The sequence below is a fragment of the Aquarana catesbeiana genome, linkage group LG06 (assembly GCF_042186555.1).
Source record: "Aquarana catesbeiana isolate 2022-GZ linkage group LG06, ASM4218655v1, whole genome shotgun sequence".
Taxonomy (NCBI): domain Eukaryota; kingdom Metazoa; phylum Chordata; class Amphibia; order Anura; family Ranidae; genus Aquarana; species Aquarana catesbeiana.
Genome location: NC_133329.1, coordinates 316,208,891 through 316,224,743, shown reverse-complemented (window position 1 = coordinate 316,224,743; position 15,853 = coordinate 316,208,891).

Below are 15,853 nucleotides of genomic sequence, written 5' to 3'. Positions count from 1 at the left end.
CAGTAGAGATTCATTACATTTGTGTCAAAGATTTATGCGGATATATATATTTTGTACATCAATACAAAATATCAACTGATTTAACCATTGAAAATCCAATGAAAAATCCAGTAATCAAAAAAGGGGGAAGAAAGAAAAGAAAAGAAACAGAAAGAGAGAAGAAAACGGAAAAAAAAAAAAAAATATTACAAAAATGGTTTAAAGCTAAATGCATCATTCATGCCTGGATAACTGAGGGCTGACAACTCGTGTATCCAGCGTGCTTCTTTTAGGAGGAGTATCTTGTCATAATTTCCACCTCTGTCACCAGGGAGAACATGTTCTAGTGCAAAAAAGTGTAAACAATTGCTGTAAAATTTGTGCTGTAGGCCGACATGGCGGCTAATAGGGGTCTCCATTTTCTTTTTTTGTATCAGGGAGACATGATCCCTTATACGGCAGAAAAGGGTCTCTTTGTCTTCCCAATGTAGAACATTCCACATTCGCATAGCATAATATACACTATACCTATGGATTGACATGTTACTGTAAATTTAGGTTTAAACAGACGTCCGCTAGGTAACAGTAGACTTCGTGTTGCTAGGATGTATCTGCAATAGTTACACTGATGACATGGTCTACTCCCCCTGTGTGCCTCCCTAACAGTTTTCGTGGGACTTTCATAGTGGCTACAGACCAAAGAATCTCTCAAGGACCGGGATCTTTTAAAGGTAATCTGCGGATAGGAATTTAGATGCTTGGCCACCTTCTCATCACCCTTCAACAGGTACCAGTATTTTCCTAGGATTTCCCGTATCTGTTGGTGTTGACTAGAGAAAGTCGTGATGAGTCTAACTCCAGGATTGGCTGACGTCACTACGCTCCCCTGTGGGGCTGGAATGCAGGCGTTCCTATTTAGGCGTCCGCATCCTGGCGTTGAGGTCAGACGCCGCCGGGATGGGGGTTATATAAAGGCGGAACCGCGTACCGCACACTGCTCTGTCACCGGCGCCTCTACTTAAGGTGGGCACGGACTGTTTTCAAGCCCAATACGCCGAAGCTATGCTCCAATAGTAAGTGTTATATTTGCAGCCTTGTCAGTTTTTGACAATAACTGCTCTCAACCTGTTTTTAATTACTTTTCTATTTCTTTTAGAGATTGGTGCCGAGAAGGGATTTCTCCTCCTCTGCACAACAAATTATAATCTCCATCACTGGTTGTTTTTTACCATTGATCCTTTCTGGCTATTATTGTCCATTTCCCTTGGGAGGCTGTTTCATCTTCAAGCCCTTATAAATATTGGTTCTATTTAAGGTAATGAATCCATCTATTCATGGACCAAATTGAATGCATTTTTGCATCTACACTGAAATTAATTGCAAAATTTAGTTTGCATTATTTAAGGACCGTTTTAAAACTTTATATTCCCCTGTGGTCACATCAGGACGAGGGAGTCCTACACATGAGAGACCCCACTTTTGGAGAACCGGTAGCAGTTTATCAATTAGTTCAAGCTTCATACACTGTCGGTGCATTACAGCCTGGTAAGATACGTTTAGCAAAAACTCTTTTCAACTTGTTTTCCTTTTTTTATATAAAAATAAAATTAAATGATTGCTCCTGTACAATCTCCTGTTTTGATCTTTTGATCTTGAATACTAGTTGGTTGATATTATTGATATTATGTATTGTGAACCAATATGCTATAATAACTTTATCTTTATGATGATGTATGTATTTACTATTATATATTTCTTTACTGTTTAGAGTCTACTACAATATTTTTGCCATAAAACTCCTGAAGAAGCTCGTTTGAGAGCGAAACATGTCGAGCGGCAATTTTTCACGAAACCATTAAGTAGCTCTATGTTGCTGTACCTTTAATGTACTGTTTTGTGGATCTACCACCTTCTGTATTATATTTTTATGATGCTATCTCATTTGTTTGAGACATTGGTTTTTAATTCATGATGGTTCTAATAAAAGCATAGATATTTTATATATACAAAAAATAATATGATTGTACAGATTTATTGACTATTGAGTATATCTGTTAACTTAAACAGCACCTTAAAAGTCCCTGGGTATTTTTCTATAAAATACCCCTCCCCTGGCTAAATTTGCCTTTCCATTTATTTTTGTTTCTTTATCATTTATCGTGATTTCATCACTATATTTTGATTTGTCACATCTGACTAAAAAAATTATTTTTTTTAAATGTAAATGTATTTAAAATGTATTTTTTTCAAGCCTGATCTTGTTTTTTTTTTTTTTTTTTTGTTAACTCCAGAATAGTTTTGGGTGTGTTTTGTGTGTCAAGTTACCACAACACCATTATTATCTTGTATTATTTAATCTCAAGGAGGTTGCTTGGTGTTGGTGTCTCTTGTTAATTTCACATTGTATATTTGAAATGTACCTGCCTCCTCACAAACAAACTGTCCTTTTTGAAGGAAAACACACATAGGCGAGTATAATTGAAACAAAAAATCCTTTATTAAGGGCTCATAACCAAACAAAGAGGGAGGCAACGCTGGAGAAACAGCAGAAATTGGCGAAGCCTTTGGCCCCCAGTGCACACATCAATTATTTTCAGGCAAAATTGGTGGCCTGAGGAATCCTTTTCTAAGAGAGTACAATCTGGTCCAGAAGTCCAAGAGATCATGAACAGCAGCAGATGACATACATGACCCCAGGATGTGGTTATACAAGAGCCTGCATCTTTTGCCAGACCAGACTAAACCCAGTGCCTTCACTCTCTGGTCTTCCTTGCACGCTTCCTTCCACACTGTGTCTGTGGTGGTGGAGTTGTGGCAGGAGGAGGATGGTCCAGCTCACACAGGTGGGTATTGGGTGTTATTTCGCCCCTTACCCCCTTGGTTAAGGTTTTATAAAGAATGTCCTCACACATGAGGTGTTAACCCTCCTGTCCTTCAGTTTTGTGGCCAAGCAGGCAAAGGCCTCTTCGCAAGTGGGGAAGGCTCTGAGGGACGCAGAAGCCTCCTGAATCAGCCTGAGTGCTGAATCCTTCACGTTACTCCCCTTCCTGGGTCTTTTGTTTGGAAGGCCACTTACCCCCGCCTCCTCCTGGCTGCCACTAACCCCCGCCTCCTCCTGGCTGCCACATTCCACAGCCTCCTCCTGTGTGCCACATTCCACAGCCTCCTCCTGGCTGAGGTCTTCCTGTGTATGAAAAAGGGACATCGTTTTAGTTTCTTCTTCATCAATTACACATAATTTTCACCTCATAACTTTGCAAATTGAATGTTAAGAAATATAAAAGACTATCATTCTGAGCCCAGCATTTTTCATTCTTGTCCCAATTATTTTTGCCCACTACTGTCTATTGATATGTCAAACACTTTATTAAATCAGCAATTAGTGATCAATAATAACATCTAGGAAACATCATTTATTTATTGACCAGAAATCTGTAGAAGAATGCTATACCTGGCTCCAGCTGGGCTCCTCCACTTCTTCCTGGCTGGAAGTCCCAGGTTGGACATCGGAAGCCTCAGCTGGGGTGGAAGATAGGGTGGAAGGAAGGGTTGAGAGGGATTTCCTGACTTCAGTCTGGTCTGACAGAAAATGAAGTCTCTCATAGTACCACAGCCTGGGGACATAAACGTCATCTGCTGCAGCTCCGGATCTCTGGGAATCCTGGACCTTATTGCGCTCCCTAAGATAAGTACTCCTCAGGCCACCAATTTTGTTTTTTAAATATGGGATGCTTGCCGTGGGGACCACCGGCTTCACCAACTCCAGCAGTTTCTCCAGCGCTGCCTGCCTCTTTTGTTTATTATTGTATTGGGGGTGTTTGATCTGCCACAGACAGGGCAACTCCCTGTATTTGTCTATGAACAGGGGTGTCGTGGTTATGCAATAGAGTTTGTGTGTCAGCTTACCTGTCTCCATGTGTTCATCTCTATGAACAGGGGTGTCGTGGTTATGCAATAGAGTTTGTGTGTCAGCTTACCTGTCTCCATGTGTTCATCTCTAAACACCAGCTGACTCTCACCTGACTGGTTTTATAACCTCTCCTCTAAGCATGGCCCCACCCCAGGCCCTATCAGGGAACCCTATATTAACCTGTGCACTGCAAGCCAGCAGTGCTGATCAACCATTGTGTGTTAGCTTTCGTGTGTACTTGCTGTGTTTCCTGCGTTTGATTCCAGTTATCGACTTTGGCCTGTTCTCCACTTTTCCTGTCTGCTTGTGACCCTGACCTTTGGCGTGTCCCCGACCATCCCTGTTTGCCTGTGACCCTGAACCTTGGCGTGAACTCTGTTGTCCTTGTCTGCTTGTGGCCCCGACCTTGGCTTGTCCCTTACTTTCCTTGTTGTTCCAGCCTGCTGCCTCCTTCCTCTTCTCCTGTAGTCTACCGTGAGCGTGAGCTGTGAGACCCTGGGGGTCGCGACCTGGAGCCAGACTGCAGCACAATCCAACCTCACCACTGGAGGCTCTGGTGAACACCTGCTGGCTCTTAGACTCCGCGCCCTGGGGAAGCTATGCTCTAGCTTCCAGTGGGATCTGTGTCAGTGATCCAGTAGACCTGCTTCCTGAACCTCCAAGGGTTAAATCCGCAGCAGTCAGTCCTAGGGTCCACTACCTAGCGGTGCACTTCTGACTCCTACAGAGTGCATCTGTCACCTAGCCTCAAGGTGACCTGACAAGGGGGAGGAAGTTGTGGTCATTGAAGCCATCCATTTTATCTGCAAGACACAACACAAGACAAACCCTAATGTCAGGCTAAAGTCTCCTAATCTTGTCACAATATAGGCCTCAATCTAGAAGCAGTATAGGCCCAATTTTCAATCTTACCTTCGTTATCACGATCGGCACCTCCAATACTCCTTCCTCCGCTCACAAATCGTACGTACTACGCACGCGTGTTACGCTTTATATACACTGCGCATGCGTGAAACTACGCCCACCCCTGACGTTCTTTCTAGTCTATTCCCCGCCCCTTCTCATTCGGGGCAGTGGGGGAAGAGCACATGGTGGAGACACAGCAGGTGCGTGCTAATTACAGCAACGAGGAGGAGGAAAGCTCGGAGCCAGAAACGTCCCGATCCCGGAGGAGACGATTTAAGGCCTCAAATATGTCCTTTGGGGAGATGTTGGAGATGGTCCTGAAGAGGGCAGACTATGATGGGAAGTATGGACCTTACCCCAACCCCAATGTCAGAAAGGCCAAGATCATGGCGAAAGTTGTCAACAGTCTGCAGAAGAATTTTGGTGTACGACGATCCAAGGATCAACTCAGGAAGCGGTGGTCGGACCTCAAATTAAGGGAGCATGAGCAGTACAGAAGGATCAGGAGAGTGCTGCAAAAAAGTAAGTAGTTGTCGTGTCTTCCTTTTCTTTATTTTTCTAATGTTCGTGCTGCTCCATGTGCTTTTCTTAACTGTTGTACAGTTTAAAATGGCAACTTTCATGCTCAAGGGCACATTATTCGTTCGGCATAGAAAACACCATGTTTTGGACATATGCATTTGAATAAATTTTTGCTAGCCTACTTCTCTTAAAATAATTTTGGTGTGTAGATGGGTTGGTAACTAGAATGAAATGCAAGCTAGATTCTGTGTAAGGAGAGGACACTCAGCAGCTGTTTACACATCTGGACGCTGGAGCACTAGTGTGGGACACCAGAACACCCTTTTTATTAGGGGGCCCCACACAGGTGCTCCAGTGTATACTATAGGGGTGACTCCATCTGTGAAGCTTGTACTAAACAGGTAAGTATTTAAGCTTGACAAAGGACAAAAACATTTCTTCATCTTGGAACTCTGCCAAAACAGACTATTGTACCCCACTTCCAAGCAATGTTTCATATTCCTATTTCTGCCATCAAATATCTGTGTGCTAAGTATACCTATTTTTTTTTTACCTAGGGGCTAAAAGACTCGGAGGACACCACTCATCCGAGGAGACCACAGACCCCCCACCTCAGGAAGAAGGGGAAATCCCCCAAAGCCAACAGGAGGAGGAGGAAGGAGACGTGGTGGAAATTGTCACCACAACAGGTGAGTGTCTGCGACCACAGGCTCAGGTAAGAGATGGATGCCGGCATATTTATAATACATGGTGTGTTTTCTTTTTTATATATTTTTAGGTGATCGTGATGTTGTGGATCCAGGTCATTTCACCAGTGAAAGTGCCCAGATCCTGATCGGGGAGATCATGGGGTGTAATGGGGACTTGGAAAACATCCAAAAAAACATCAATGATGTTAAAAACAAAATGAAGAACATCATTGATGTTCTAGGGAGAGTTTAAAACCCTCGAAAACCCTAATGTAGCATTTTTTCCCAAAAAATTTGTTGCACCTTTTTTTACCTATTGTCGAAAAGCCAAATTTTGAAGATGCACACAGTGTGTCAACATGTGCTATCTGCCATCACGGGAGATTAATGTAGGCGTTTTGTGGGTGCAACCCCTTCCTCAATAATAAAGTAGCTGAGAGGAAGGGGTTGCACCCCCAAAACACGTCCCTTGATCCCCCCGTGATGGCAGTTAGCACATGCTGACATTCAGCAATTTGTGTGCACCTTCAAAATTTGGCTTTTCCAGGGGTGACTTCAACTCATCTGAACGCAATATCAAACACAGTTTATAAATACTCATGTCTGATATTGCCTTCAATTTCGAACAAAGTTGAACTTTGTAAGTTCCAGATTTGTGTATTTCTTGTTGGTTTTGAACATGCCTGTTTTACCTTAAATGGACATTTCTACTTTTATTAATGTGACCCAAAAAATTGTTATACAACAAACATGTTGGTTTGTTTTAAAAACCTTTTATAAATGCACATGTGATTGTACTGGTATTAAAAAGATTGATAATCAATAATGTGTGGATTCTTCTTTAAATGCTGCAAAACTTTGGGTGTGGTAAAATTGTTGTTTTCTGTGACAATGGGGGTTATTTCCTAAGGGCAAATCCACTTTGCACCACAAGTGCAGTTTCAGTGCAGTCTCCAGTGCACTTGTAGTGCAAAGTGTCTTTGCTTTTAGTAAATAACACCCAACAGTGCTTTCTAATGTTACACAATCACGCCATTTTCAGGACTCCCCAAATTTATGTGTAACGTACCTGGGATGTGAGCCTGAGGTGCGGAGGGAGACCTCCCGTACCACACCGGCTCGGAGACCACTGGAGTGGGAACAGTGGCGGTAAGAGCACAGTGAGGTAAAGGTGCCTGCTGAGTCCTTACTGCTTGAAGTGGTCTCCTCGCGTGGAAGCTGGAGTAGCAGATGCAGGTTTGCAGAGCAGCGGATGCAGATCAGCAATTACAGTTTTGTAGAGCAGCCGATGCAGGTTAGCAGTTGCAGGTTTGCAGAGTAGCGGATGCAGATCAGCAGATGCAGGTTTGCAGAGCAGCGGTTGCAGGTCAGCAGGCAGAAGCGGAGTCAGACTAGCCGGGTCATACACATCAGGTAATACAGCAAAAACGGCAGGCAGAGAATAGTCAGAGTCCAGACTGGGTCTTGGCAACAGACAATCAGGCAGGTAACAGAGCAGGGTCAAACAAGCCAAGGTCAGGATTGGAGACATAAGCAGGGTCAGGAAGCTGGGTCAACACAGGAACAGAGTACTGGTACAGAATCAGGAACGCAGGGAACAGAAGCAGATCAAACCGCAAGGGGCAGCATCATTGAACGTCTTTTATGGACTGTTGGGCGCCAAAGCGTATAGTCCATGTTGACGGAGGCGACAGAGTACGTTCTCTATGTTCTCGATGCTGCTCAAGAGAAGAGGAAAAAATCAAAATATCGTCTAGATAGACAACTACATAAATATCCAGACAGTCTCTGAAAACGTCATTAATCAGGTGCTGAAAGGTGGCAGGGGCGTTACACCCAAAAGGCATTACTAAGTATTCGTAATGGCCGAACCTGGTACGAAAAGCAGTCTTCCATTCATCCCCTGCACGGTTGCGGACCAGGTTGTAAGCCCCCTGCAGGTCTAATTTGGTAAACACAAAGGAAGTTCTAAGGCTTTGAAAGTGTTCAGGTACCAGGGGCAAAGGGTATCAGTTTTTAACCGTGATCTTATTCAACTCCCGATAGTCCACACAGGGCCTGAGAGAGTGGTCCTTTTTTTCTACGAAAAAGATTCCTGCTCCTGCTGGAGAGGTGGAAGGGCGGATGAATCCCCTCTTAAGATTCTCATCAACGTATTCCTTCAGTACCCCTAGTTCCCATTCAGATAAGGGAAAGATGCGTCCGAAAGGGATCTCAGCACCAGGAAGAAGCTTGATTGGACAATCGTATGGACAATGAGGTGGAAGAACTTCGGCCCCACCTTTACTGAAAACGTCCAAGAACTCATGGTAATGTTTGGGCACAGAAGAGCATATCTCTGGATCTGGTTCCAGGCATAGCAAAGGACCAGAGGTGCTGGGACATGATGGCATGCAACGGTAAAGGCAGTAAGGTGACTGGAACTTAACACTTACGGTTCCCCAATCGATCTGTGGATTGTGTGCCTGGAGCCAGGGTAGGCCCAGGATGACTGGAAACAGGGGAAATGGCATCCAAGCTTAATAGTTCCTTATGATCCATAGAGGTGATTACAGGCAAAGGAGGGGTTTCCTGGGTCACTACTCCAGACTTGATGCGGGACCCATCTGCCAGGAAGATGGAGAGTCCCTGGGCCTTGGGTTGGAGAGGGATGCGTTGTTGAACTGCAAAGTCTAAATCGATAAAACAACTGCATGCCCCTGAGTCGATTATCGCAGTCGCTGGTATTGTTCTTCTCGGCAATTGGAACGAGATGGGTAGGGCCAGGTCAGTGGCACTGGTAGAGGGAGGTGCATCGGTTGGATGAAGCGGTAGCCAGGACCTTGCGCAGCTTAGCAGGACAAGAGGAGACGTAGTGACCAGCTTCTCCACAGTACAGGCATAGATAGCTCTGCTGCCAACGAAGTCGTTCTTGGGGAGACAGGGAATGTTTCATCAGTCCAAGCTGCTTTGGTTTGACGGAAGCAAAAGTCTGGTTAAGAGATGCAGTCTTGACTGGAACTGGACTGGTGTTGACGGGATGCACGGGAGCTGGCATCCGGGGTAGCATCCAAGCTGGGCAGAGCTGCTGAGTAGACCTTTCTGCTCTGCGTTCCCGCAGTCGTCGGTCTATCTGGATGGATAATGTAATTAAAGTCTCTAGAGCATCAGGAATACCAACCCGGGCTAACTTGTCCTTCAAACTCTCAGAAAGACCGAGACGGAACTGGTGTCGGAGGGCGGCCTCCTTCCACTGGGTATCTGCGCTCCAGTGTCTGAAATTAGTTACATACTCCTCGACCGCTCGGCGTCCTTGCTGGAGCACATGGAGGGACTTCAATGGCGGACTTCGAGTAGGTGATGGACCCAGGCCTGGGGCTCCCCCTGCAGCAAGGTGATAACAAAGTCTACTTTGGTAATTTCAGATAAGAAAGTCTGAGGTAGCAATGAGAAATAGTTTGCATGCGTTGCGCCCGGAATTCGTTTCAATTCCAAGAGAACCTCTCAGGGACAGGCACCCTAGGCTCAGGAGGTGGGTCTGCCGAGATGGTCAAATCTTGTGTCCGCTTTTCCATTAGGACGAGGCTGTCTTGCAGGGTCTCCATGACCTGAGTGAGGGCTGTGAGAGTTTGACAGACAAAGTCCATAGGTGAGGTCCCTCCTGCAGGCTCAGACATGGCGGTTTGATACTGTAACGTACCTGGGATGTGAGCCTGACGTGCGGAGGGAGACCTCCCATACCACCCTAGCTCGGAGACCACAGGAGTGGGAACAGTGGCGGTAAGAGCACAGTGAGGTAAAGGTGCCTACTGAGTCCTTACTGCTTGAAGTGGTCTCCTCGCGTGGAAGCTGGAGTAGTGGTTGCAGGTCAGCAGATGCAGGCTAGTAGAATAGAGGATGCAGGTCAGCAGATGCAGGTTGCAGAGCAGCGGATGCAGATCAGCGGATGCAGGTTTGCAGAGCAGCGGATGCAAGTCAGCAGTTGCAGGTTTGCAGAGTAGCGGATGCAGATCAGCAGATGCAGGTTTGCAGAGCAGCGGATGCAGATCAGCAGATGCAGGTTTGCAGAGCAGCGGATGCAGGTCAGCAGTTGCAGGTTTGCAGAGTAGCGGATGCAGATCAGCAGATGCAGGTTTGCAGAGCAGCGGATGCAGGTCAGCAGGCAGAAGCGAAGTCAGACTAGCCGGGTCATACACATCAGGGAATACAGCAAAAACGGCAGGCAGAGAATAGTCAGAGTCCAGGCTGGGTCTTGGCAACAGGCAATCAGGCAGGTAACAGAGCAGGGTCAAACAAGCCGAGGTCAGGATTGGAGACATAAGCAGGGTCAGGAAGCCGGATCAACACAGGAACAGAGTACTGGTACAGAATCAGGAACGCAGGGAACAGAAGCAGATCAAACCGCAAGGGGCAGCATCATTGAGCGTCTTTTATGGACTGTTGGGCGCCAAAGCGCGTCTAACGTGCGCGCATGCGCACATTTGTGCGCAAAGTCCGTGACTTGCATGTGCGCATAGGCTCACGCCTTCTGGAATGGGCAGTACGTCCCTGACATTATGTCAGGGTCAGCTAAAAGAAACACAAGCAGTAAATGTCAGCAAATATTTTAGTAGTTAAAATTTGTTTTTTATTAAAAAAAGTCTCAGACATTGTCTGGCATATTGATGGCCCCCCTACCCGCAAAGTATTCAAGGTATCTTAGACGGACCTCACGGGCACTCAGGGGGGGCAAGCCAGGACGGCCAGCTTCAAGCGCCGTCAGGGTTGGTTCATTTACATGAATTCCGGATTCAGGCCCAACGGAGGCAGCATAGTTTGCAGAATTTCTCCTTAAAAAGTTGTGTAAAACACAGCACGCCAGGATGATATGATTGAGTTTATACTCCGCCATGTTTGGGTGTAAGAAATAGGCGGAACCAGCTGGCCATTATTCCAAACGTGTTCTCCACCACTCTTCTGGCTCTGGCCAGCCGGTAATTAAAAACCCTCTGGTCCGGGGTGAGGGTCCTCATAGGGAATGGCCGCATAAGATGGTCCCCCAGCGCAAATGCTTCATCCGCAACGAAGACGAATGGGAGTCCTTCCGCATTGTCTTCTGGAGCTGGCAAGTCCAAGCTGCCTTTCCTGGAGACGCCTGTAGAACTCCGTCTGGGCGATGACTCCACCATCTGACATCCGGCCATTCTTCCCCACATCCACATACAGGAACTCGTAAGTAGCCGACACCACCGCCAACATCACAATACTATTGAACCCCTTGTAGTTGTAATAATATGACCCCGAGTTGGGTGGTGGGACGATGTGGACGTGTTTCCCATCAATTGCCCCTCCGCAGTTAGGAAAGTCCCACCGCTGGGCAAAGTGGGAGGCCACAGTCTGCCATTCCTGTGGGTTGGAAGGAAACTGTGGAGTCAAACAAGAAAATAAAATGAATCATTTTGCACATAAACATGGAAAGCAGATTAGACACAAACATTCTTGGCCAACATCAGTATAACATTTATTTTAGGGACTATTTAAAGACAAAGGTATAAGGTCCACCTATCAGATCCCCCCCCCATGGGCCATTTTGTGAATTTTACGGAGGGAGGGAGATGTTTTGGACAGGTCACCCTCTACACTTCATTGAGAGATGAATGCCTAAATAATGTGAATTACTTTGGTCAGCCCCTCCTTACTTACACTATTGGCAGCCCACTGGACAGGTAAGAAGTGTCATAATACCAAGATATAAATACACACTGTACAAATGGAAGCACATTTTTACATTCTGCTATTACCTATCAAGATAATAATAGGATACAAAAACTTTAAACAGCGACATTTGAAAGTATTCAGGCAGGCCCTTGCACTACATGCTTTGGGGAATTTATCCATAAATCTGACCACAAAAGAGGTAGGTATAGTGTGTATGGGTTTGGAAAAGTCAGCAGATAGAGGATTGAGGATAGATAGAGGATTGGTATCAGCTGAGTTAGCAGTTGGGGGGAGGGAGGGTTCAAAAAGATTTAGTGAACCCAAAAAAAAGCCTTTGGCACTCTGCCAGAATTTAACACACACATCACAATTTTAGACATTTTAGGGGGTATTTAGGGTAAAGCACTACTATGGAGCTGACAAAATATATTGTTAAGTAACTATACGAGGTGAATGTAGGGCCAGGAGAGCATGCTGGGGAGGTAAGTGAAGGCAAATATGTATGAAGGACAAAAATAAAAATTACATAAAAATCCAGCATGCATGAGCATATTACAATCATGGTAATTAGGGAATGAGGAAAGAAATACAATACATTAGTAAACATTATATACAATAAAATGTGATGTTAAAGGATAAAAATCTTACCTTAATATAGTCCTTCTGCAGGACCTGGATGATGTCAGAACAGGTCTCTGGGATAATGATCCCCAGAGCCTGGGGGGAGATGCCTGTCGAGAACTTGAGGTCCTGCAGGCTTCTCCCCATCGCCAAGTACCGCAGGGTGGTGACTAGCCTCTGCTCTGGAGTGATGGCTTGCCTCATGCAGGTATCCTGCCTGCTGATATAGGGGGTCAGCAAAGCCAACAAACGGTGAAATACGGGGTCCGTCATCCGGAGAAAGTTCCTGAAATCGTCAGGATTATTCTCACGGATCTCACGGAGCAAAGGCATGTGACAGAACTGGTCACGCTGGAGCAACCAATTCTTGGTCCATGAACTCCTCCCCACCCTGTTCATGGACTGGACTTGTGTCAAGGTAAGGACCCCGACACCAAGCCCCCGCACAGCATGAACTCTACGAGGAGTACATATACGCAACATGGCTAGAAAACGGTCGGCTGCTCAGAACGAAGTAACAGAACGCACTGAAGAACAGCAAGGCCTGTGAAGAGAGACCTGAAAAACAGTAACAAACGAACAAGAACAAAATGACAGAGTCAAGGGGAACTCGCTGCACGCACTGAAGACCAGATATAAACCCACAAGCACAAACTGAACAGCAGAAAACGATCTGAAAACCACGAGTCTGAAAAAGCGTGAATCGTCTCTCACCAAACTTTTACTAACACGAGATTAGCAAAAGGAGCCCAAAGGGTGGCGCGCTTGGTTCTGAACTGCTCTTTTATAGTCTCGTCGTACGTGGTGTACTTGACCGCGTTCTTGGCGATCGGAAATTCCGACAACTTTGTGCGACCGTGTGTAGACAAAACAAGTTTCAGCCAGCATCCGTCGGAAAAAATCCATGGATTTTGTTGTCGGAATGTCCGATCAATATCCGATCGTGTGTACAGGGCATTAGCCTGAAATAGAGACCTGTCTCACATTCAAACTTACCGTATATTGAAGAGGGTAATGAGATCCATCTGATTGGGGTCACCCTAGAGTTACAATACAACTTAGTGGACCTCCGGACATGGGAATCCATCTACCAACATTATTGCTGTGTATCATCTTCACTGTAGAGGAACATGTGATTTGTACCTACCTATATAGTACATACCGTGTTGTATGCCTGCCTTTCTGAAAAATTCATCTCTATATGTATAAATTTACTGTCTATTTACTGTTTGGTTATTTATATATGTATATATGTCCTTTTTTTTATAGAATATAACAGCACGCTTTGCCTGAACCCCTGAAGAAGGAAGTACATATATCATGAAAAGAAACAAATCTTTTTGTGTTTTCCGAAACATATAGGGTTTTTTTGTTGCAGCTACAATTTGCTTCTGACCTTTGATCCCCAGAGTCATTGTTCGCTGCAGCATTTAGCAGCTGTATTTCTATATTCCTGTTCCCATTCTCCCGAATGTTTTTAGATGTCGATATTGTTGCATATTGAATAAAATTTATAATTTTGTACTTTTTTTTGTATTAATTGTCCATTGATCCTGTGTTGGCTCCCTGCCCATACTATCCCTTGGGGCATTCTTCTCTCTCTACGTTTTGTTGGGATGTGGCAGAGAGCTTCAGGATTAGCCTTTCAAATGGTTTCCTCCTCAACATTTTTCTACTTCCTTCAGAGACTGGGCCACAGGGCAGTATTCCAACATGATAACGACCCCAAACACACCTCCAAGATGACCACTGCCTTGCTAAAGAAGCTGAGGGTAAAGGTGATGCACTGGCCAAGCATTTTTGTGTGGGTAATATGTGTATGTCTAAATGATTTGGCCTCAAAACACACACCTACTTCCTGTTTACAGATTCACTTCCAGGCCAATGTATATTGCTTCCTTCTTCAGTGTGTATATATAGATATATCTATAGATGTAGGTTCTTGTGTCCACCAGCAGAGAGAAGTTGGGTAGATGCCACACTCCCAATTCTGGAGGCATATTAATGGTCTAGCACAGAGATCTTCAAACTACGGCCCTCCAGTTGTTCAGGAACTACAATTCCCATCATGCCTAGTCATGTCTGTGAATGTCAGAGTTTTACAATGCCTCATGGTATGTGTAGTTCCGCAACAGCTGGAGAGCTGTAGTTTGAAGATTCCTGATCACTCTAGCATGTCTTGAAAAAAGGTGGTTTCTCATGTGCCTTGTATAATGCCCAAGAAATATCTTTTGGAAAATACAAATAGGTCATGGCACATCTACATTCCAAATTTGGCACTTAAGATGGTCATGCACTATACAATCTGATTGGCCAATCTCTGTAAACTCGATATTTAGGCAAAATAGGTAATAGGAAGACACACTTGAACAATTAATTAAAATGATAGGAAATCAAACAGGCTCTTGCATTAAATCTAATTTATTTAAGATCTAACTGATTGCATTGTATGGTCACCTTGAAAGACCAAGATCTGAAAATATTAATTTATTGGGTTTAGAAACAAGTCTCTGTTCTTTGTAATGTATTGAAAGATTTAGGTAAAAAAAGCAAAAAAACACATTTCAAAGATATATTAGAAGTGATAGGAATGAGATTAGCGTCAAAAGAGTTAATTAACTGAGAACACCTACTAATTGCCTAACAAGACACATCCAATTAGATGAAATTAACCAATTGTATTGGGCGTGCGCTATTATCATTGAGAAAACCGCAGTTACCCTAGCGCCAGTTTCTGTTTACATATGTGGGTATTTATTATCACTATTTGCGCTTCAATGTACGGCTGTTCGTACGTACAATCAATGACTTTTCCAGCGCACCAATTAATGTATGAACTGGTGTAGTGCCTTCTTCTTAGTAAATCACATCCACAGTGTGATCTGGGTCCCCTAAATACCAAGGGGGCCAACGCTTCATAGGAACCCACGAGCGCCGCCTCAAGAGCAACTGCAGCATCGTCATATGGACCGGTGAGCCACCTATTGACTATCACCAATTGTCCCATCAAGAAGTATTTGTAAAAATTGGACACAGCTTGGCCCCACATTGTACGTTTTTAGTGTGTTTTCTGTAAGCACATCAAAAGTGCAGCAAGCAGGACCTTGGTGCGCTTACAGAAAATGCACAAAAATTGTGCAATCTAATAGAAAGTCTATGGGGAACCATGGGTTAACTGCATGGAAACCGCAGGTACACTATGCTGTGGCCCAACTGCAGTGCAGTAGTGTGAAACATCTCTAAGGGTTCTTGCACACAGGCCGGCTCAGCCCATTCAGCATAATTGCCAGCGTATTTCCTCCACCCAGGCAGCCAAGGTACAATAAAATGCTTATTTCACTGCCATTGATTAAATTCATTTCTTATGTAAGGAAGTAGGGATGAGGTTTTGGCTCACACCTACCATGGGTTCAAGGTGGACCCTGCCTGTTCAAAGATCGAAGTCCCGGTGGATTATTGCAGAAATTCACCAGACTGAATTATGTGTACCCATAAGGCACTGCCCGGCCTTTGACCAAATATCAGCTAACTTATTAGTGTCAATAAGGGG